The sequence below is a fragment of the Planococcus citri genome, chromosome 2 (genome assembly GCF_950023065.1).
Source record: "Planococcus citri chromosome 2, ihPlaCitr1.1, whole genome shotgun sequence".
NCBI classification, from domain to species: Eukaryota; Metazoa; Arthropoda; class Insecta; order Hemiptera; family Pseudococcidae; genus Planococcus; species Planococcus citri.
In genome coordinates, this window is record NC_088678.1 from 56353157 (window position 1) to 56377852 (window position 24696).

General features: G+C 33.9%; 1 protein-coding gene across 1 annotated transcript in view; it reads left to right on the top strand.

Annotated features, from left to right (window-relative positions):
- dpr12 (defective proboscis extension response 12) overlaps nt 1–24696 on the top strand; it is a 433627-nt gene that overhangs the window by 41542 nt on the left and 367389 nt on the right. The window contains exon 2 of the mRNA XM_065351525.1: nt 23570–23646. The gene's annotated coding sequence lies outside the window, so the exon portion shown is untranslated. The remainder of the gene's footprint in view (nt 1–23569; nt 23647–24696) is intronic.

Below are 24696 nucleotides of genomic sequence, written 5' to 3' on the forward strand. Positions count from 1 at the left end.
TAACCAGTTCGCCGTAAATAATCACGTTGATAATAATACCGCATACTGGTTCAGATTAAAAGGTTTGTAATTATCGATGTAGGGGTAAGTTGACACTCTTAATTCATTTATGATAATTATTTTGTCTCACAAACCCAAATTTGGGCTCCTAAAGAGCACCGAAAGAGCAGTTTTGGGGGGAGTATCGAACTCCTTAGTATTTATGTACTCGTTTAACGCACGCACTGAGCGCGTTTCTGATGTTGATTTTCCCCACAAACCCCATGTTCGTTCCTTCGGAGATTGCAAATAATGAAAATATGTTTTTCGGAATTTTTAAATGCAGGAGGAAGGTATCAAAATAAGAAGGTACCTAATACCTATACCTATCCATAGTTGAAAAGTCAATTTTCTTCATAAATCGCAAGCTTGGTTCCCGAGGGAACTGGGAAGTGAAAAAGAGCAAAAAAATTATCAATAAGATTACTTTCCCACATGATTGGGTCATTTATCAGCAATAAAACCATCTCAGAAACTATTTTTTAAATCACTGCTTAAAAAATGCAAACTTTGCAACAAAAAAAAACATTACAAAAATCAATTCACAAGTTTAAAAATCAAAACAATGGTGTACTTGATAAACTTTTTGGGAGATAAAAACCACTCATCTAACAGCAGGTCGATCATCACACGCATAAGATGATCCTATACTAATGAAATCTCAGTAGGTAAACATTATAAACAAGCAGTCTCTCAGCGCGATATTTTTGAAGCACCCTGCATAGGATATTATTCGCCACTATTAATGCTTGTATTACTATACAGGAACTTGAAAACCAGATGATAAACTATGGGGTTGAGTTATGTTTATCGAGTAAACCGCGTAGAAACGTTTGGATTTTCTCCTCCAATAAGATAGAACGATAAACTATAGGGCTGCGAGATTTATATGATTCCGTATTATGATAAACCTGTGTTCATCAAATTGTAAACCACGACGGCAGTGTATTAAAACGATGAACTTCTTAGAAGGGTGTATGCGGTAAATAATGGGAGTTTTTGCTTAAAAGCTTATATATGTTTAACTAGTGTTTAAATTAATATGGCGTCGGGTAATCCAATATACTTATGCATCTAATACGATGAAATTATTACTACCGTAGTCGCTTCAAGTTGTGATCGCATGCTTTCAGACAATCTCAATAAAAATATTTTAGATATTAAATACTTATTCATGTGTTTTAAGAGTGAGATAAAGGATTTCATCATTGCGTTCTTGGAATCATAGCCAATTATATAGCCATCTACTCGTATGTGTAATTTAGTGCATATTTATGCTCTTTAATTACCTACGTGGTGAATTAGTGTCGACAAAATTATGTAGGTACCTTTAAAATAGGTATCTGAAGCATCAGAATCTGTTTGTGTGAACTACACACATTTTGCGTCAGGTTTACGAAAGACATGCCGTACAAACTTGCATATACACGTAAGAAAACTTGAAGATGTTGCTCGTTTGATTAATGAAAGTTACTACTTCGAAATAAGCCTCTCACCCGTTGGTTTTGTTGTTCATAATGAAGCGCACGTATTGCGGTAAAACGACTATGGGGTCGAATCGACGTTTAACAAGTACCTAAAAAATAACTTGGGGGTGAAATGGTTTGCTCCTTTCTGCACTGGATTGTACTTTTAGTTGATGTGATGGATGGATAATGGATATACATGCGTAACTTACCTTAGGTATAACAATGCTTTTGTGCTTACGCATGGAATATTATTTGTACAAATTATTCAACACCTGTGTGAGTATCTGATCTATTTTCTGTGAAATTCTATGTATTTTGCTCAGTTTTAGTCCTTCGGTTTTTTTTTCAGTTTATCATGAAAAATTGATTTTTGAGAGTGGAATTGTGGGACTGAAATTTCTACCTGTTGAGTTTGATTAGTGTTTTTTCCCCCAATTGTTTGTTATTTTTTGAACTGGACACAGTTGAATAAGTAAGACGAGCACGACCAGTCAAAATTTCAGATGCTAAAGTGCATTTTTAAATTTTTGGTGAATTTTTAAAAATCGTTTTTTTCCCTTTCTTTTATTAACGCGCCTTTACTGGTACAAAGGCCAGAGGTATCATCAATAATTTATTAAGAAAAAACATGACTGAGTAAGTATAACTTAGTCTGCCTATCCTAAAAATTGAAGGAGCACACTAGTGAGATACTAAACGTCGAATTTTTAAGATTGTCGAACTTCCTAATAAAGGATTGAAAGGCAGGTGGAATGTGATTCCGCATTTTACAAAATTCCAAAAGGAATACAGAAAGGATCCCATTCAACCCTCGTAGTTCAACAGGAAAAAAATGAAGATGAATCCTCTGATTTAGATAAATTTTTTCACAAATTCCGTTCAATAGTACAGTGAAGCATGAGTTTGAAAATCTTTTAATTTTTTTTCAAAAATTTACCAAAAGTCGAAAAATGCTCTTCAGCATATACTTTTGAATGCTGTTTCGATTTTGCGTTGTCTGGTTCAAACATTTTTTTGCCAGTTGAGATATGGTACCTCCTTTGTTCGTAAAAATTAGAAATATTGAGAAATATTTCTTATAGTAGGTAAATAAGATTCAGTGGCCAGTGGGAGAGAATTTTGGAGATTTTCATCTTTAAAATTAGTGTAATGTTTAAGAATTTAATGAAATTTGATTCTGCTGAGCTAAAATTTTTAAACATCCAATTTTTTTTTTTAATCAAGTGAACCCTTTTTTAAATGATCCACGTACGTTTCTTCGTAAAAAGTGTTCGTTGTTTGAAGAAAAATCTCGTATCTCGTAAATTTTAAGATTTTATTTGAAACAAAACGAACATACGAGGTCAAGTGTTACGTGTTACGTTTCTAGCTGCAGCTCGAAAACAAGTCCAGGAGCACGTGTAATCACCGAATGAAATTACGATAAAAGCATAGGTAAAATTACAAATTCGCGGACACCGAATTACGACGACGATGACGACGACGACTACGATGACGATTGTTTCAATACAGCATAAATAATTCAACGTTATGTCGAGGATACACGATTGGGAATTTCGTTTACCCCGGTTTATTAAGTAACTTTTTCCTAAATGGAAGTGTCGAGTAAATATTGGGTAAAAAAACTACCGGCATAGCACTACTGTCGAGTTTAACGTCAATTGTAAATTTTATACGAAATGCATTAAATTGAAATTTACGATTTACTATACGTGTTGGATGTGCGACGATGGACGATAAAGAGGATAGCGATGTGGACTTGTAATATGGGCACATTGCTGAATTAAATGCTACCATACTCGTATACGAGCATACAGTACAGCGTGAGTGAATTGCGAAGGGATGTAAGCAGGAAAAAAATGTATTCCACGCTTGTTTTATATTTCACGTTGACCGGGGGTATCATGTCAACTGTGTCGTCGTCGTCGTCGTCGCTATGAAACCCATAAAATGTGAAAACAAACCCCCAGTTCTCATTCATAACTTCATCAGGCCGGTGTCGGCGACATACTATCGCCATTATTCTCATACCAGCGTATGTGTAAATGGACTCTCCATCTCTCTACCTCTATATAATGTCGTTGTACCCGGGCTTTATGCGGTCGGCTGCTGAAGGAATGCGCTAAGCACGTTTTTATTAGAACTGGTACTTCATATATGGAGTTTTTACGCCTACATATTGGTGGTACACTTGATGACGCAACAGCGGCGGCAACGCTACCACGAGTATGTGAAAAGCATGTGTTAAAAAGTCCATTTATTTCAGCTAATCTCCGTTATATTGAAAAAGTTGGCGTAATTTTTCTTTTATGACGATTTCCACTGTGGGCTTTTTTTTTACTTTATCGGCTAGATTTGCCCTTGTTGGTCGTTATATAGACTACATTTCGAATTTCTCATATATGTACCAGTAGATATAACGTCCTAGTTTCAATGAAAAAGCTTCGGTATCAAGTTTAGCTGTGATTTGAAGCTCGCTTGTAGATCCGCAAGCGCGACTGGAATAGGTAATGAGAATGTTTTTCAACTTAACGTTTCCTAAGAAGTTATTCAATTATTGTATGTCAAAGGAAGAGATACTTCTTGGTTAGATTGCTTCTTTTTTTTTTTATTACCTACCTACTTTTTTCTTACTTCATGTAATACGTGGATTTTATTCACAGCGAGAGGAATACCAAAACTGACTAAAAATCAGGCGTGCATGGAATGAAAAATACCTACATTTGGATGAAAATGTGAAAATCTTTAATTATATGGGCTAAGAAATCGACTTTGTAGTGTGTCTGTATGTTGATTTGATTCTTTCATTTGATTAAAACTAATATTCCTGAGATAAAAAAAAACAGATTTTTTTTACATTTTATCAGCTCATGCCAACACTACTTTACAATCTATGAACATTTCATTGCCACAATTTTTTCACTGGTCATCCTCATTGATTCGACCACCTTGGGAAGAACTGAAGATAAAGATTGACATTTATTACACATTGAAAGAGCTTATCAAGAATTGATACACAATCACCAAAATTGTGTTAAAATATTTACTCAAGGATCAAAATAATATAGCTGATTTTGTTGTTGGATGAGCAGTGCTCTGTGACAAGTTTGGTGTCATTTGTTTTTCACTACCATCATTCTACTCAATTCTCTCTGCTGAATTATTTGCAATCAAATTTAGTAGTTCAACAACCTTCAAGCATGCAAAATAAACCAGAATCTCTCATTCTTACTGACTCAGCTAGGTAGTGCACTTCACTGCCTATTGAATCCGCAATTCCGCATCATCAATTCATCATTCTCAACATCCATTAGCTAAAGATTTATTTCCTGAATGATTAGCAATTGATTAATTAGCAATTTATTTTGTTTTTTTGTTCCAGGTGAGTGTTTAATTTTTCCATAGGAATTATAAGCAAAAGATATAGAAACTAAACAAAGTAAGTTATTTATGCTTATCATCTTTATGTTATTTCCAAGAAGGACGTTATCTCAATCAATGGAAATTGAACTACATATAGGTATGTACTCGTGAATTGGAAGAGCGTATAAAAATTCTTCAACATCTAAATTTTTAATGCTGAAGCGTAATTTTTCGATTTTTGTTGAATTTTTGAAAATAAAAGGAATAAAAAAAGGATAAAACCAACTGTAATTGATTGGAAGTGGTTTTGAGCCATTTTAAAGCAGTTTTGGAGCTTTTCAGTAAATTTCTAAAATTTGAGATTCTCACAAACTTTGACTCAATAATAAAGTTGGAAAGTTCATAATGATTCGATTAGAAGTGCTTTCTAGCCGTTCTGAAACCTCAAGCTACTTTTTGAATTAATCTACAAAAAAAAAAAAAATGCCCCATAAAGTCCGCCCAACTGAACTTAAGCACTTGAGAACCCGATTAATGATGTGACCTTATTGATCAATTTACATACCCTTTTTTCAAAATCGATTTCAGCGTCGTCTGCAACAGTATGTTTTTTCAAATTTTCAATGAAATTGATAGAGAAATTGAAGGAAAAATGGAGTGTAATCAGTCAAACATGTTACTAACGAGCACCAATTTCGTTCACATGTGTTAAAGTTGAGTTGAACAGGTTTTAGAACATTTTTTTTTTAGAAAACTTGTAGTTTCAAAAAAGTTGCTGGAGGTTTCTGAATAGCTTGAAACTACTTCCGATCGAATCAGCATGTTGAAATCATAATTCAGAGTAAGTTTGAACTATCCAACTTGATTGGATAAAATTTTGTGGAAATTTCAACTTTCAGAAATTCGCTGGAAGCTCCAGAATTGCTCAAAATGATTCGAGACCACTTTCAATAGATTTTGGAGGTCGAAAATAGAGTAAATACCTAATTTCAGCTTTTCATGTCAATTTTTTAAAATTTTGTTTTTTTGGCTCAAAATTTGATTTTTGAAAATTGAAAAATGCACTTTTTTCATCTGATTTCTTGGCTAGTAATGCTGTCTCGATTTCTTCACCCAGTTCAAAAATCCCTATGTTGGTTGGAATACCTACTTACCACCTACTCCCCTTCTTGTTGATATTGTACTCGTGGTTTGATAGAAATTTGAAATTTCCACTAGAATATTAAAAAAAAAAAATAGTCGTATAAATAATCATAAATGAAATTGTATCCTCTTTAAAATAATATTATGGTTGATGAAGATCGAAAAGACTGAAAACTCCTGTGATTTAAATGGTTTAATTCCATAGGTAGTCAACTAGTCAACATATTTACCAGTGAGATACTAAATTTTGCCTAGTTACAGTCGTGAAGGGGCTAATAACTGAAGCCATCTGACGAAGGTAACTGGTAATGTCAATTTATATCATACGAGTATCGGATGAACTTAACCAAAACGAATGCATAATTTCTTCTTTCAAATTCTGTGTGGGTTGTACATAGAAATGAGTGATTTATTTCTCTTTTTTTTCAATTTTTAATATCTACCATTTTAAGTATACCTACATCGAGTTTGCTACGTTTCTTGCAGATAATATTATAATGAAATTTCAACGTCAGTTATTTTTCGAGTTATACAAAGTGACATCGTTAAATTTACTCGAACAATTCGCTGAACAGTCAAAAATGGTACTCACCTACTTTAAAGAAAATTCTGCTATACAGAATAACAAATCTATCATCTCGAAAAGCAACGAATCGTTATCGTATTTTTCGAGCTTTACCTTAATACCTATACCAACAAAAAATACGCGTTAAATAAAGCAAAAATAAAATAAAAATGAAATATGCTTAATTTCTTACGTCGAAATTTCACTTTTGTACTCGACGAATAATATAAGAAATAATAATTGGCGAGAAAATGGAGGGGAATGAAACCCGACGAACAGAATAACAGACAGTGACAGGAATGCAAAAAAAGAGAAAAAAACAGCGAACATTCTCCATTTCCGCGTGTTATTTATCGTACTGCGACCTGAGTTCGTGTTAATAAAAGTAATAGAAAAAAAGGGACCGGATTGCGATTCTGTTTGGCGCTAAATGATAAGGATTAAATGAGACAAAATAACGCAGAAAGGAAACTCTCCTCTTTGGCGAAAACGAAACGAAAAAAAAAGCGAAACAGAAAAAAAGAATTTATTAGTATACGGTCTCCGTGGAAGAAAAAAGAATCGGTCATTTTAAGACGGTCGTGTAGTATTTTCGTGTTATGGAAATAATACAGACGAGGGATTTACTCTTTACATACCTAGTTTAAAGGTTTTCCCCTACGAAGTGAATTACTTCGGTGCTCGGTGTGTCTTTTACAAAATCAATTCGAAAACTTTGCTACGGACGAGGATAAAAATAATGTTGGAGGTGGAAAAAAAAGGAGACTGTTCAAAAATTCGCGTCAACGGAATTTTTTCGTTTATCGTATTGACGAATGTAAGAGATCTGAGATTGGTCACAATTTAGAAGAAATTATCTATCCTGCGCAGAAATGAGGATTTGTCAACGTTTTAATTGTTTGTAGATTAGGTAGGTACTAGGTATTTATTTTTTGAGATGGAAATTAACAAAGAAAACGAGATGAAATTATTCATTTTATTTGTACAAGAAATAATTCCGTTGAGAAAATTGTTTTCTTTCTCGTGGTAAATATTTTTACTTCTAAAATGTGTTTCATACCGAGTCAATTAGGTATGTTTTCATGGGGAAATATTTTCAAGTTTTTTCGTTTCTGTTATTTTCAAAATTGAATTTGTTACAAAATAATCATTTTTTTTTTTGAAATTTTGTAATCTGAGCACAAAGTTAAATTTAAGGAATGTGCACGAGGAGCTTCAAAATTCCATCTGTCATTTTTTATGCTGCTTTCTACAAAGAAGTTCAATAGAACAGAACTACTTTCCATTATGCCATTGGTATTTCATTAGAAAAATTACAATTCTACGATAAAACAGAGAAAATAAGAAAACAATCACATTGACTACTTTTTGTGCACTGCGATTGTCAACGTCTTGGAAAACAATAAAAAACAATAAGGAACGAGGAGAGCAGAGGGAATAATAACAAGTCTTACTTAAATTTTAAAATTGACTTGTCAAATCAATCGAAACGATTCTGTCTGTTTCAGGAATATCATCGATAAGGTGAGTTTTTATATCCTTTTCAATTTTCTGCTACAACAAAAGATGAAAGAAAATTTTTTCTTTGGTTATAATCGCGATAAAAAAAAAGTCTCGAGAAAGAGTATTGTGCACTATAAACTTAGCAGGTCCCTTTCTCATACATTTTTAATTATTTACACAGTAATGGATCTTATGAAATTGATCGTTTTACTCGTTTCTTGAACATGTAAAGGGCAATGGAACATAAGAGCTTCGAACAAAATGGAATTTAGACGATAAACTTCTCATCGCTTTAAAAACATTCAAAGTTTTAGGTCTCGAGCGCGAGCGTTAAAATTAACCGCACGGTCTTATGCGGTATAATTTTCATTTATAAATTTTTAATCTTCTCAAATATATAATTACATAGGTAGGGATACATTTAGTCATTTTTAAAAAGCCCCAGTTGTAATGTTGACGTGGTGGTAGCGACGAAAATTACACCTGGGAAAAAAACCGCCGAGCTGCGCTCTGCTTTGTTACGTACAACACCGAACACTTTCTCTTCTCGTAATACAAAAGCGATTAACGCCTAATTTACATTAACTAAACTGATAAATTAGCATTTAAAATTCGGTACATGTTTTTTTGCGAGCTTTCTCTCTTTCTGCAAGTCTCGTACACTGTATTAATAGCGGATTTCCAAGTTTCTCGCTTTTTATAACTAAAAAACTTGGCCATAAAAATGGAAAAATTCAAACCATATTGTCGCGTACATGTTAGAGCGAACTACGGCGTGTAGTTTGTTCGTCGTCGTCGCACACACATACCTATAGACTCTATACACGTATATATGAGCTATAGGTATAGGAGAGTATACGAGATACACTCTTACAACTACCACAGCAGAACGATATCGTACGTATGTAGAGAGATGTAGCATAAAACAGCCCTTTTCGCGAAACGCTAAAACTACAAACAACTGCCAACATGGATTACCTGCGAAGTTCGGAATACAAATGCACACATTAAACACGTGCGAAGGGCTAAATAGTTTTAACGAAATATTCTTCTGCGTTATTTCCAATTAACATTAAATTTACATTTTCGACTGCTTTAAAACTTTAGCTCAAGTTTCAAAAGTTCGGGCACGCATATTCCGTTCTAATATCATCCATTGTAGGTATCGTATATATCTATATACCTACACATACTGCAAATTTCCACGATTCTGTTTCACTTTTGTACAATTTGCTTTATACGTAGTAATATTCGTGTAAATGCCAACCCAAAGTATGAAAATATTATAAAAATCGAATTATTTTCGAGAGTTTAGCGAACCTGGCAAAAAAAACTAGCAGAAGCAGAACCGAGCAAGGTCAAGGTAGATTTCTTTACATAAAAAAAGTGAAAAAGAATTGAGAGGTGGCTTCAAGTGCTCAAGTTCACTGTTGGAGCTTAATTTAGAAAAATGTTTAAGAATTAAATTTTGGCCAAAAATTTCAAATACCAAATTCAGCTTGGCATGTACCCCATTTTTGAACCTTCACAACATGTTGGAAAGCAATAACATTGTTTACAAAGAGCCATAGTTAGCTCTGGGGAAGGAGTCAGCATTTCTGTAAGAGAATTAATATGACAAATCAGTGATAATACTGATAATTGATACTATATTTGACCAATTTCGAATCAACAGCCAAGCAATATTCAATTAGCAAAAATTATGAAACATTTTTGCAATTTAAAAGAAAAATGCAAATAATTGCAAAATCACGTTTAAAAAAATTGGAAAAAATTTCATTCAAACAATTGTATTATTTCATTGAAGTGTAGGTACCTATTTCAGCGCCCTAGGTCATCATTCCATTTGAGATGAAAAACTTGATTTTTCCAGCATTCATGACCCTTCCCCCCTTCCCTCCATAGACACGTGAGATCCAAATTTCACACGTACTCGTTCAATGGAAGGTGCCTTAGATGTCTCTTTTGATTATTTTGACCTTTCAAACCCTCTTTGACTCTAATTGTGGTTCGAAAAAGTCTATTTTTGTGCCATTTTCCACATTAATTCCCTTTTAGACCTACCTAAAGACATCCTCCCTCTCCCCAAATTACTTCAAACGCCATTTGACTCCACTCCAAGATGAAGAATTGTTTTTTGAGGAATTTTTTGACTTTTAGACCCGCCTGTATCTCGCAAATTGGCCTAAAAGGTCCAAATTTGACATTTAAATTGAAAGGTGCTACAAGTGTTCCTTTTACAGGTTCCAACTCAAATTCATGATAAAGTCGAGTTTTTAGCCTTTTTCACAATTTATGACCTTGAAACCGTCCCGCATCCACTTCTTCCCCCCCCCCCAAATTGACCTCAAAGGTCCAAATTTTGCACGAAAAATTGAAAGGCGACATGGATGTGCCTTTTGTAAGTTTCAATCTTCCAAAATGAGCCTTTAGCAGCAAGAAAGCTAGAAGTACTTATATTAATTTTTACTCTATAATGTATTTTCAATATAAATGCTGAATCAAGTAAAAAGGGTTGTGGGTGCTGAAGTTCATTAGGATTTAAGACAGATTTTAAGACATTTTTTTTTTTTTGAAAAACTGGAATATCCAAAAATTCTACTGAAGGCATCTGAGTAGATTAAAACTACTCCCAGTTGACTCCAACGTGTCGAAAACACGGTCCAATATTTAATCAGCACCGATCGCAATTATTGGTGTTGAAGTTCACTTGGATAGATTTTGAGAGTGTTTTTGAGAAACATGGAATTTCTAAAATGTTTCTGGAGGCTCCAGATCGATTCAAAAACACTCTAAAACGGCTCAGTACTTAGGTCAAAAATAGAGTAAATCATGAACAAAATGTCAGCTTCCCCATTGGATAGGTAGTATGAAATTTATTGAAAATTTTGATTTCCAAAAACCTCTAAAACTGCTCAAAATGGGTTCATCATTTCCCATCGATTCTGTGGTCAAAAGTAGGATACGTACGAGATCAAATTTCAGCTTCCTAGTTTTCAATTTTTCGACTTTTTGATTTTTAAAAATTTTCTAAGCTTCAAAAACAAACTTTAGCGCCTGAAACTTTGGCGTTTGGAGTATTTTTATTTGTTGGTCGCTCTTGAGATCTAACTTTCTTTGGTTCGAAAATATTTCCGCCAATTGGGATACCTTGTTTATAATAAAGCTAAAGAGATGATTTTGTTCTTTAAAAAATTACCCATTTTTGAATATTTTGAAATTGCGAATCCCTGAGATCAAAGTCCTGAAGTTTTTTTACAGGTTTGTTAAAGTGATTCGGCCATCATCCAGACTTCTACTTTTTTCAAAATGAATTGCCCAGTCTTAATAGAGTCTCGTTTGAAAAACAAAAAATTAAAAACTTGAGAATCGGCAACTAAATTAATTAGTAGGTATGGTACACGAAAGAGAATTTGCAATTTTTGGTCGTGAGGGAACCTTTGCAATCCTTCAACAACGGTTGAGCAGAAATTTAGCTCACTGAAAGAGCAATTCGTGCACATTTTTGATTTTTGGTGAATTTTTTTAAATAGAGGAAACAACTCGTCATAATGATAATATCTCTAGAAAAGAACCTGAAAATTGTTTTGTATGCTGGAATCAACCCCCTTCCTCTTTGATCTTATCTTAGATTTTCAACTTGTAAAAAAAATTACGTCTTTCAATATTTCATCTCAAATTCGCAAATTCATCTGCCCGAAGTGATTCAGAATGTTGAACGTATCATAAGATTTAGTTTTCAGCCGCCGAAGTTGATCACAAGATCTGCTGGAGAAATTTAAAATGACTTGAGAATAGTCAACAACTTTGGTTACAATCGACTTGGGAAGTCAACGTCAGCCTATAAATCGTTTTGCAAAGGTTAATAAAGCACTTAAAAATCACAAAAACAAGGAAAATTTTTTGAAAAATTTCAAGAGTTTTCAACGGTTTTATTTTATTTTATAAAAATATTTGATTGGAATTTTTTGTCTTAGGTATTTAGTACCTAGAATTTTTGAAAACAAACTGAAAGAAACAAATTATTTAGTTCAAGCAATTTTTTTCATTTTTCAATTTTTTCATACTTAGGTATACTTATTTTATCACAATATGGAAAACTTTTTACTCAATTTTCTTTCTTCTCAATCTCTTCGTTTCTATTTCATCGTCGGAAAACGCGTAATATCTTTCTGACTATCTCGTATTTTCAAAATAGGTCGTTGCACGAGACCCAGATTTTTCGCAAATTAGCGATTCGAGCACGAAAACCATCGAAACCCTTTTCAAGAACATGAAAACTTGCGAAAATTTCATTCGTCAGTTTTTCATTTTCCATCGAGTCTCGAAGAGTTAACACGTCGAAACGAATGAATTTCAAAACTTTCGACGCGACGACGGCAATGTATTGAAAAATAAATAGATGATATTTTTCGTGGCGAAATCGCAACGATGAGTCGATGATGCGCTGTGCCGCAGCACAGGCACGCGGCAACCGAATAAACATACACACAGATAAAGATAGAATGAGAAAAAAAGAACACTATAGCGTAATGTGTGAAAGATTTTATAAAGTACACAAGGAAAAAGATAGCAGAAAAATTACGAGAATATGGAAGCAGTTAAGTGCATACTGGAAAAGAAAAACCGCTCAAGTGTATCATTTTCCCTATTATGTTTCGAAACGTTTTCATTTGACGTCATTTCTCAAAAAAAAAAAAAAAAAAAAAAAAAGGCGGAGCAGATTTTATTTAAAGTGTTGTTTGTACAAAAAAACATACGTTTTTGTATATATTTTTTTTTCGAAACAATAAAGCATTTGTATACTTAATTACTTAGTTTATCGCGAAAGAATCATGTACGATTTTTGTCAAGTGGGTTGCTATAACCCCGAGCGTTTATTAATTTTACTATTTGTATGTGTACGATAACGTGTCCACGTCTACTAAACAATATAATGATACTCGCGTATAGTGTGTTTATTCTGGAGTGGAGGGAGAGGGTGTATTTCCTTCTTACACCCGCGAATAAATCACATACAACTCGAGTTAAATAGCGAGGATTTCTAGAATTTCACACAAACCGTGTACTACTTACTCCTGTGTATGGAGTCGCCAAAGGGTTCGTGTAATTAAAACCGAATATATATTTTTTTTTCAGAAACCAAAAACCCTACTTTATCAACACTCGACTCGACCATTTCGGTTCGTCGGACCCAATAATCTAACCCTCTGCGGCATACATTATAATTCGCATTTCCCAGCACACACGTAGGTAGGAAAAAAAGCAAGCAAATCCTCGTCATTTTTACATCTGAAATACAATTTTTTACTCGGGCCCGGTTTTTTCACTTTCGCTGTCAGGAGAGAAAGAGGAGAAAATACTATAAACCGACGTACTACCTACCAACGTACAAAATAAATTACAACTGGTACTTTATACTCGCATGTCCTGCCCGAACTCGAAGCTTTCTTTTTTTTTCACTTTCTGAGTAGCTCACGAATTGAAAATCTGCTCATATTTCAGTTTTAAGGGCATTCATTCGACTCAAAAACGCAATAAAGGTAATACGCAATGTGAATAAGGTATCAAGTTTGAATTACACCCTGAACAGAGAACAGCCTCAGCTGCTGCAGCTGGTCAGCGTATAGAAAATCTCGCAGAAATGGTTTCAACCCCTCATAATACGAGATCCACCTACTTAAACCACAAGTAGGTACACGATGCCGGATAAGGGATGAAAAAGTCCATAGTTTTCTTCGTGTGAAGAAAATTTTCAATGAAAAACTACTTATAGTACGTATAGGCCAGCGCACGATTAATTATAGTAACGATAAAGCAGCTTTGCTCGTAAAAACCACGTAGAGTTAAAATATACAACCACCCAACAAGGTCGTAATGCATTCGCGCTAGTACGATTATACGCTCCACGTATACCATACCTATCTAAGTTACGATGAGTTAACTGCTGCGTGCATCTTGAACGCTATAGCAAAAAATCTCATTTGTCAACGTATGCATTTTAGTACGACGAGACGAAGAGAAGGAGCACGAGGGTAACGACGACGTTTCATGTTATACTGTAATTTTGATACGATGATAGTCGCTCGTTCGCTCGTCGTATCGTCATCATACACCAAGATAGAGATTTTATATACTTCCTTATTTCTTCGTAATAATTACACAAATCGAATCGTAATCTGGAAGCAAATAGCGATGTAGTATGACTGCCGGAGGGGTAGCTCGCGGTATATTGGTTTCTTTAGATTATCGCGTTAAAGAGCAGCAGATCGTCAACCTTCACGTTGTGCAGCGTCCCGTCGTCGTATACCCTTGTTAAAATACCGCAATCTAATTTCCGCACGTTTTTATCAATTTTCAAACTATATACAATTACAAATCGTCGATGGTATCGATTATAATGGAGGGTTAGTCTGGTACAGGGTGTTTAATAAATATGACTAGGTATTTTTTCACTTTGAGTTTTTAAAATTTGTTCGAAATGGTTCTTACTTAGATACGAGATTTTGTTGCTTAAAAACTTAATGGAGCCAAACAATTGTTGGAGGTGGATGTCTATGTTGGAAAAGTCGAGTTCTTTTCATGAAACTGAACATAGGGGCGGTTCACAATGAAGAAAAAAAAGGGAAATTTTGAATAAATCTTATAAATGGATCTTCTGTCATTTTGAAAGTCACAGAAAAATTTTAGTTCGAAAAGATGTCCTCAGTGGGAAGACAGGAGCCTTCAAATAAAAATGCATTTTCGAAGAAAATCGTAGTTTTTCGCTGTAATCCTTACTACTCATGCCTACTTTTGGATAAAGTGACCCAGTTCCAAAATATAGCCTACCAACTTATAATATTGAAATTCTACCTGAACTTCAAAATTCAGAGCATTTTTTAGAAACGACCAGATAGTCGACAATTTTCAAATAAAAGATTTACTTTTCCAAGCAGAAAGTCTAGCTAAATTCAATTCGTTTTTACCGGGCTGAAATGACCCAAATTACTCGTTTTTGAAAATTATTTAGCTCGATTTTTCAAAATTGGATTTTTTAAATGAAAAATATGCGCAGACTTAGGGCTAAAATAGGGATTTTTAAAATGTGCCTAAATCATCACGAAAGTACAACGTAAGTTGAATTGGGCTAATATTTTACTCTACGAATCCAAATTGCAGCCATGGTAGGTATCAAAAAACCTAAGAAATCTGAAAAAATTTCGGAGAATTTGTGCTGCGAACCCTCAAACGTTTCATGCCAGATTGTTCGTATAATTCAACATTGTTCAGTCTTTTAAGGGTACACCTTTTCTCGGAAGGAAGTGATCAAGTGGGCTTGATTCGAATCTTGTAGACATTTTTATTTTCGATTCGTGTTTCGAATCATTTTTAAATCGATTATCAGGAATCCATGATTCGAACTGATTCGAATTGCCAAAATAAAGTACCTAATCGTGATTCGAATATTTTTTCTCCTTTCAAATCAATTTTTGAACTTTTTCTACCCGATAAGAATTGCGTTTTTCGATGTCATGTCCAATCTCAATTTTTTATTAAGTAAGTGGATTCGCAATTTAATAAATTTGCCTACCTTCGAAAAAAATGACAGAAAAAAGCAACGAGAGGGTAAAAGCAATAGGTAATTTAATTTTTTTTAAATTTGCGATTCGCGAATCGAAAAGTTGACATGCTTTGCGATTTGTGATTAGAATTATTTTACAAATTATTCTGTACAATTGGCGATTCAAAATGATTCGAAACATCAAAATTAAAAATTATTCGTGATCGCGATTCGGATTAATTTTTTCGCGATTCTGCGCTCTCCTGGGAGTGAGGAACTTGCAGATAAGGAGGATTTTGCTCAGTGCTCATATATGAAACGTCTTCAAACAATAAAACAATACTAATTCGGTGATTAAAAAAACAATGGGAAATGGCTCTTTTTGAAGTCTTATAGAGTTTAGAATTCATTCATTTTCTTTTTATCAAGAAAGTGGTTATCTCATTCAACTGGCACAAACATTTTTGAACCAGACAAAGCTACGATCGAAAGATCACGCCAATATATATTACCTAGTAGTCAAAATTTCAGGTTCTGAAGTATACATTTTTTGATTTTTTGTGAATTTTTAAGAATCAAATTTTCACCTTTGAGGGGAAAAAAATCAAAATTTCACCAAATTGATCTAGAAAACTGAAATTTGGTGTGTACTCTATTTTTGACACACCACATCGATTGGAAACGGTTTCAAACCATTCCGAGCAGTTCTGAAGCCTACAGCAGATTTTTGGAATTTGAAATTTTACCAAAATGGAGATGGAAAGCTAAAATTCACTCTATAGGTACTCTATACTCTATTCATAACATTCTGAGCTAACTGGAGGTAGTTTCAAGCTGTTCTGGAGCCTCCAGTGACATTTTGAAAATTTCTGTTATGTAGAAAACTCCACAAAATCGCTGAAAAAAATTATTATTTCGAACTTGAACGTACCGATTTTGAAAAAATGGCGTGTGATTGGTCAAATGAGTCACTATAAGAGTATCAATCTCATGTAGGTATAAGTAAGTACTTACACTTGCTGAAAGTAATTTAATAGATTTCGTGTGATTTTTTTATTTTTTATTTTTACGAAACTAGTTTCCAAAAATTTTCTGGATGTTCCAAAACAGCTTGAAACTAGCGGAAATCTACTCAAAGTTTGAAAAATAGAGAGTAAACACATTTCTGATTTTTACGTCAAACGGCTAAGCAACCGTGAACGGTCAAAAATATGGTTCCGAACTGAAACCCACCGATTTTAGAAAAAAGGTGTGAAATCAGTCAAGTGAATTATTAACGAGCATCAATTGCGAGCATACGCGCCAAAGTGTAATTTGGACGGATTTTATGGCGTTTTTTTTTGAAAAACTGGAACCTTTAAAATGTCGTTGGAGGCTCAAGAACGGCTTGAAACTACTTCCAGTAGACTCAGCAAGTTGGAATTGAAGCATAAAGTGAATTTCAACTTTATCTACATCATCTACAACTTTACAACTTCATTAGGTAAATAAATAGTTTTGTGGACATAATATTTCCAACCTTCAAAAATCTGTTGGATGCTTCAGAACTACTCAGGATAGTTCGAAAGCGTTTCCAAATATTTTTGCTGGGTGGAAACTTGGTAAAATTTGGATTTTTTCTCATACCTTTTGACCCAAACGTTATTTTCAAGAATTCACCAAAAATCGTAAAATGCACTTTAGAATTTGAAATTTTGACTGACGATATATTTTTGCATGATTTTTCGACCCAGTTTCGCTTACATCTCCGAAAGGTGAAAAACTAACTTGTATGCTTAACTGGGTCATCATTTTTTATATTTTTTCTTAATTTTATTGTTCATTCTGATTTAAATTCGAATAAAAGATTTTCCTGCGTGATGAAAAAAACCAAAAAACTCCCCGTTTTGAAAATGTTCTGTACTTTGTTTGGTGAATAATTCACATTTGTAATGTGTTTTTGGAACCTCAGAATACAGTTTTCAGGAGTTTTTTCTAGTCTTTTTAGCTCAACGAACGTGTGGGAGGCATCCCAATTCCCACCCTTTCAAAAAATTAATTTACAATTGGACAAAATAAGGCCAAGAAAGCATGCAAAAAGACCCCTTCAAACAACATTTCAGGCATGCTGCGATTAAACATTAGAAAAAATTCACAATTCATCCATTTTATTACATGTTTGGGCCTAGTAAGACTAGGTGTAGGTAGGTACTGTATCTTCCTTTACCAATATTTGCCAAAACCTTATCACTCGAAGCACATGCAATACAGCCGCAAACGAGACGAAAACGCCTAAACCAATTGCAACAATTACAAACACGTGTTTGCTTATTGTTAACCTTTCATTTAAGCAAGATTTTGAATGGTTGAAATTTAAGCGTTGCGGTTCGCACAAAGCTCATCATTTCACGCGTCGATGATTTTTAATAACGACCCGGCGCGGCGCATACTAAAGCATATAGGAATGGAAATCGTTTATCATGCAATTTATTACGATCAAACGACGAAACGACACCGATAATTTGATGTTTTCAGTATATCGCGTTAATTAGGTGTAAGTATTATAATTCCAGTCGGAAATTAGTTATACCGCAGCCTGGTGTACCTAAACTAAAACCTATCTACATCGTGGATTTATTGCAAAGTGATGATACAATATAGCGCATAAAGGAACCGAGCGAGCTTTACGCGCCGAGATCGTATCAATGATAGCTAAAATTTCGCCATTTCTTTTCATCAAATTACCCGTTATAAAACGATACACTGTGAAATATTCTTTTAGCGTGTGGCTTGCTTATGCTTATACTTCGAGCTATGCTACATACAAAAAACCAAACCGAGCGTGAAGTTTGTCGCTACATAGCCAAATACCTACTATTTCGACGAAATAGAATCTAAACCGTTTGGCAACTCGTGAAAATTTTTTGCTCGTAAACGCCAACAGCGAAAATTATACACCAATCACGAATCGTGGCAATATGTACATTGTAGGTTGGTTTGATGCATGCACCTTGTCCTCTCCTTATACGTATACAATATTTTTCGCCACTAGCTCGCCACCTCATCATACTTTGTTATCTAGGTTTTGGCGATGCTTTTTCCTAAAAATGTTAATAGATGAGACTTTTTACGTGTAGTCTTTTTTTTTTATCTCTATAACGTTGCGGAACCGTTAACGTTATATGTTATATTACCTACGTTGTCACGTATGTAGTTTATGTATGGTAAAAGGTGTCACGAAAGGGATATTGTGTCACATAGAAGGAGGGACGTCATCGACGACGACGACGGCGAAAAAAAAACCAGGTCATAAATCATTCTCACGTTTCTGTTAAAGGGTCTTCTTTCTATCTTCACCCGGTTACGGTTATACCAATTTATGTCGTCATTCGCAATTTAACCGTTAAGGGGAAACGTCGCCTCGTAATCGAACCGGAGTTTTAGAAATTTGCAGAAAACGGGTCGCTATTTTTTTTCTTTTTTTTTCATTACCATTCTCATGTAGGTACCTACTGTACCATCAGAATGAAGGTATACATTTGCGGAAATTGGCACAACGATTTTGATACGTTCGACCTAACTGTCAGTCATTTCTTAATGGTCGTTCATGTGTCGATGTCGATGTCGTTGTCGTACCCCTTTGTATTCGTGGTACGTGGAAATGGCTGACATTTGCATCTCTTTTACACGAGTTCGCTTGTCGATGTCAAGAACGTAGTAGGGAGAAAAAAAGGCAGGAAAACGAGGTTATTTTTTAACGTGAAAATTTCTTCTTCTTTTAACTACTCGTATACGTATAAGCGGGGATGTATTTTTTCCACTCTTTTTCTCTGGCAACAGGTAATAAAATACCATATCCGAGAGTTTTTAGCCGAATATGGTCAAATTTTTGAATATTTTTATAAAAAGTTTTCCTCGCTAGGGAACGCGACTACGGACCTATAGCGTAGTAGGTATGTGGAATATAAGATGAAGTAGGTGAAGAAGGGTGGTAGTTGGTGTTTTTTGGTATATTATTGTACCGTTTACACGAAAGGTACAAGCGTCGTGTTCGTGTGTAGTTAACATAATGGCCGTCGACTTCTGGCGTATATCTTGTTTTAGGAAGTAACTACGCAGTTGATAGGTTTGAGTTTAAAATTTTGTTTTATAACGGTCGTAAATTTTCAACTTATTCTACCATTTACACTTTTAAAGGCACGTTAAATTTCCACCTATGTCAGGCTAACTATAAATTTTACGCTTTAACTCATCGTAATCGTTGTTATACGACGACGTTATTATGAAACTTTTCTATTTACAATCAAATATGCTAACTTTTACCTACTTATTATTGCTGCTGCGACGAGAACACGAGACGACGACGATGCGAATATACTACGAATTTAAATTTCGAATAAATTTCACGCTTTTTACATTATAGAGGGTAGGTGGTGTACTTGGAGAACGCGGGATCTACACGAGTATTAACTATTCTATATACCTACTATATACACTTGTATTTAAACAGCAGATTATTCGTATTGTAACGTTAGTTATTTGGATTAAAGTTCGTTCACTTCATTCGAGAAAGTTGTCTATATTATGTAGGTTCCTATTCGAGTAAGTATATTTGTACTTGGGCGTGAAAGAAATTGTCAAGGCATATAAGATAGGTACATAGCGAAATTCAAAATTGGAAAAATATTTCACGTGCATCTCAGAAGAAATCCCTGCTTTGTTCTTTGCATAATATCAAGATAAATTGGTGTGACAAAGCAGGAAAATTTTTAATTTGAGACAAAAAAATCGAAAGATTATACAAATACAGGGTGTTCACTTTCTTGGAAATCCTGGAAAAGTCAGAGAATTTGGTAGGTCTGGAAAATTCAGGGAATTTCATAAAAATCATTGTGAATTTCGGATAAGGGTCTGTGATGAGAATAAAACATTTTTTACTTCTCGAAGCACAAATTTTCTTCTTTTTTGAGAGCAAGATGAAAATTTCTCACAAATTTACAAGAGCTTTCGCCCTCACTTGGGCCCGTTCTGTTTTCTTTTTCAAAATCAACATCCCTTCAAAAAAATATCATTCAAATTCTAAAATTTTAAAATCCAAAAAATAAACTACTCTTCCTTACATTAAAAAAAAAAACTTGTTTTTATGCCTCTCGAAGTACAAATTTTTAGAAGCATTGGCCCTCGTTTCGCTCGAGCCTGTTCTCTCTTTTTTTCAAAAGTACCTAGCTTCCTTCAAAAAAACGTCATTCTAATTCTAAAACTTGAAACCCCAAAAAATAAACTCCTCGCATTAAAAAACACTCATTTTTTGGGCATCTCGAATTGAAAATGTTCAGATGCTCTCGCCTTCGCTTCGCTTGGCCGCTTGGGGCAATTTGTTTCTCATTTTAAAATACAAACAAATTTCACATTTAAGGCCTCCAAAAATCAAAAAAAGCAAAGAAAAATTTTCGTATTATTGTATCAATTGGCAAAATTTATGTTTTTATACCACATCAATCCACAAATTTTCATTCGACACCACCCCCTCTCAAAAACCTAAAAATATTTTCTAGTTTAAAAATGAGGCCCAACATGATTGATATCTGCCGAGCCCTCATCAGTTCTCGACGCGGCCTTTTTTAATTTTCATTCGGCATTTTTTACCTGGAGCGTGACGTCACTGTTTGCATATGTTTAATTTTTTTTAATTAAAAAAGTTGAACTGTTTTTTATATCCGAAGAAGTATCTAGTTCGATGAGAAACTTACGAAAAAAATTTATCCCCCTCCCCCTCCTGAAAATTCTTCTTTATTTAAAGTATAGGAAAAGTCAGGGAAAATGACTTGCCAAAAATAATGGATACCCTGAAATATGCCAATATGCAACATTTTCTCGCATTTTAATGGTCCTTGAATTGTGTGCAAACCTTTTTTGAAACATTTAAAAGTAACTTTGTGATGAATGAAGGTACGAGTACATAATTATTATCTCAACTGGAAAAATGTGTCTGATTGAGTATAGAGTCGAACCTTTTAAATTGAATGAGAATTTCTCGATTTCAACGAAACCTAACTACATAGATCGAAAGAACATGTCATAAAATTTTCATTACCGGTACCAAAATTTCTGCTATTGAAGCTCATTTTTGGATTTTTGGCAAATTTTTGAGACTACATATTCTGGAACCTCCAGCGATTTTTAAATTGCTAACTTTGTTCTATGCTTATATTGGACACCCTCGTTTTAAATCCCAAAAAAGGTGAGGAAATCAACATTTAGAAAAAAATACTGTATAACGAGCGTTTTTTCTTTTTTCTCCAAGGAAATTAATTGACTTGATTGAGACAATTGCGATTTGACTATATTTTATTGGAGCCTAAAAAATTAAATTTGTTCCCTTTTTTTCTAATTTATGAAAATTTTGATAGCCCTTTAAAAATTTTTAAAAGCTATTACATATTATACACTTCAGTTTTCTTACAAGAGTACAGAAAACATTAAAAAACTTGAAGACCGCCTTTCTTTTCTCATTTTTTTTTTTTATTTTACGATGAAAACATTTTTATATTTGTATTATAATTTTCCATTATGATCAAGTTCAAATAAATTCTCTAAAAGTTTTTTTATTATACGAAAATTTAGAAAATTTAAACAATAACCTTCATTTCAATCTTTAAACATTGTAGCAACGAAATTTTTGAAATTTTCACCACATTTCGGCTTACCAACGTTTTTCCTTGGAACGCTCTGTCGAAAAAATTCAGTTTTAATTTAAATGAGTTTTTATAAGTTCTTGGAAAAAAATAACAGAAAACGGTTTCCGTCTGTTTGTTGTAATATTGATAGTCCGGAAATGCTAAAATTTTGTACAGTATAGGCTACCTATTTTCATGTTTAAAAATTGTGATTTTTTTTTCGATTTTTTGGAAGACTTTTCTATTGATGAAAAAATTGTAAAATGTTTGACAATCTTTCCAACTCTTAAGGTGCAGAAGAATCGTGATATGCGATGGAAAAAATGCTTTATTGTTGAATTATAGACTAACATGAATATCAATCTGGCTTGCTGGTTGTACATCTACCGTTCGAAACCATGTCTTAAACAGGTGTTTTAAGTTTTTGTTGATTTTTCCAACCCCAAACTCCTGATTGAGCAAAGCACTCGATGGAGTCATTTTTGAGGAAATATGATAAGATTACCTGCATTAAATAAACCAAAAATCAAAATAGATTATTGTATTTTTTTTCTGTATTTTATTCATTAAGGTGGATCGAGAGAAAAAAGTCGGAGGATTTTGACCAAATTCAGCGGAAACTTTCATTTTTGAGTTGAACGTCATCTAGAAAAATGTTTGGCTTCAGAGATGCCTCTGGAGTTGAGATATTGGCCCCGCAAAGAGAGGTCATTATTTGCCTCAATAATCGTGGTTTTTTCGATCTAGTCTCTACCAAACCTGTTTTGAAAGAAATTGTTTATTTCCATAAATAATATTGTTTAAAATTCTGCATCGATCTAGCTTATTTCCATCAAAATCGATGACTACTTTTAGTGGTCTACTGAGCGATTAAAAATTGCTTATTTTTACCTGGGTAAATTCGTGTTTTGAAAATACAGTATTTTCTTCTCAAATATTTACGCAAAAATCTAAAATAATTTTTGGCTATTTTTCTCAATTTTTTGAAATTGGCAATAATAACCAAAAATTGGCACCAATAATGTGTTTCAAAATATTACCTCAGTGTTTCAGAAATGACGAATAATATGATTCGTCGCCGTCAATCTCGAGATTAGGCAAACATTCATTCGTGAATTCAAGATAGGTTACCTACCTAAATTTTACATTCTATGGCAGCTGGTAGGACATCCTATGTTTATTAGTTGCTGTAGAGTGAACTGTTAGTAATCTAGAATATTAAGTATTTTTGTCATACCTATAATTTGATTAAATGTTTATACTTAGTATTTTTTTTCTTTTGTTTCAGGCATGAAGTCTTGAACTGTAATACTCTGGATGACAAACAGTTGTCAAAATAATCAATTAACTGGAACTGGATGTGAGGTAAATAACTTAAATTGAAAATTATTACGGATTAGGTTAAACTGTATAGAGGATTTTCCTCGTTCTACAATTGGTGTAATTCAGTCTGATTGTAACAATATGAATCTCTTCCACTTTATTCCATTTTCAAATAGGTAGCCGAACCTGGGAAGGTAAGGGGATGTATATAAAAAACCCATCATTTTTCTCGACTTCTCAACTTCATCCACCCACTTGTTTTTTACTCGGTTTCATTTTTTTTTTTTTTTTTGAAAAACAAGCAACAAAACCTCGTTGATGAGCTCACCTTGAAGATCGTTAATTTATCAAATCAAAAGTACTTGGGGCATTTTGGCCATCAAAAAATCATACGATAAACGTATCTTCCGTTAGGAATTCAGATAAGATACTCGAATATCGATGAAAATCTCGTTAACGATGAAAATATTCGCTGCTCGAGTACATTATTTTTCTCCCGCAGGTTTAAATATCGCGCATACATTGACAAGTATTACAACATAATACCTTTAATAAAGAACACCGCTATGATAAATCGAAATTTAATCTGCCTTCTACTTCGATACGTTCTTAAGCAGACCACGGTTTTGAAATTTGATGGTAATATATGTCTTTTGTTACTTGGCCTTGATTTCGCTTCGTTTTCCCCTCGTTTCACGTCTTGGTCTGCGCCTTTGCACACGTTATATTACTACTACCGAGTCGAGTATACGACGATGTGTCCTTCTGCTGCTCGCCTTTATTTCCTTCTTTGCCTCGCTTCCGTCTGCCGCGAGTTGAAGAATTTAGGGGACTTAATTCTGCCAAAAAGTACGATATATCATTTTTGCTTCTTTTCTTTCAACATGAATATATTAACTTCTCGTATTTCATATTTAAAATGAGTTATACGAGTAGAAATAGGTTTCCTATCGTTTACCTTCGTGGTTTTTTTTTGCAGTCTCCAGTTGGGGAAAAGTAATATCGAGTGAAAGGTTTCTTGGTTGAAGTTTTTTTTGAGGATTGTAAAGGGTCGTCGTGTAGAAACTTGAACAAGTCAATTTAGACCATTTC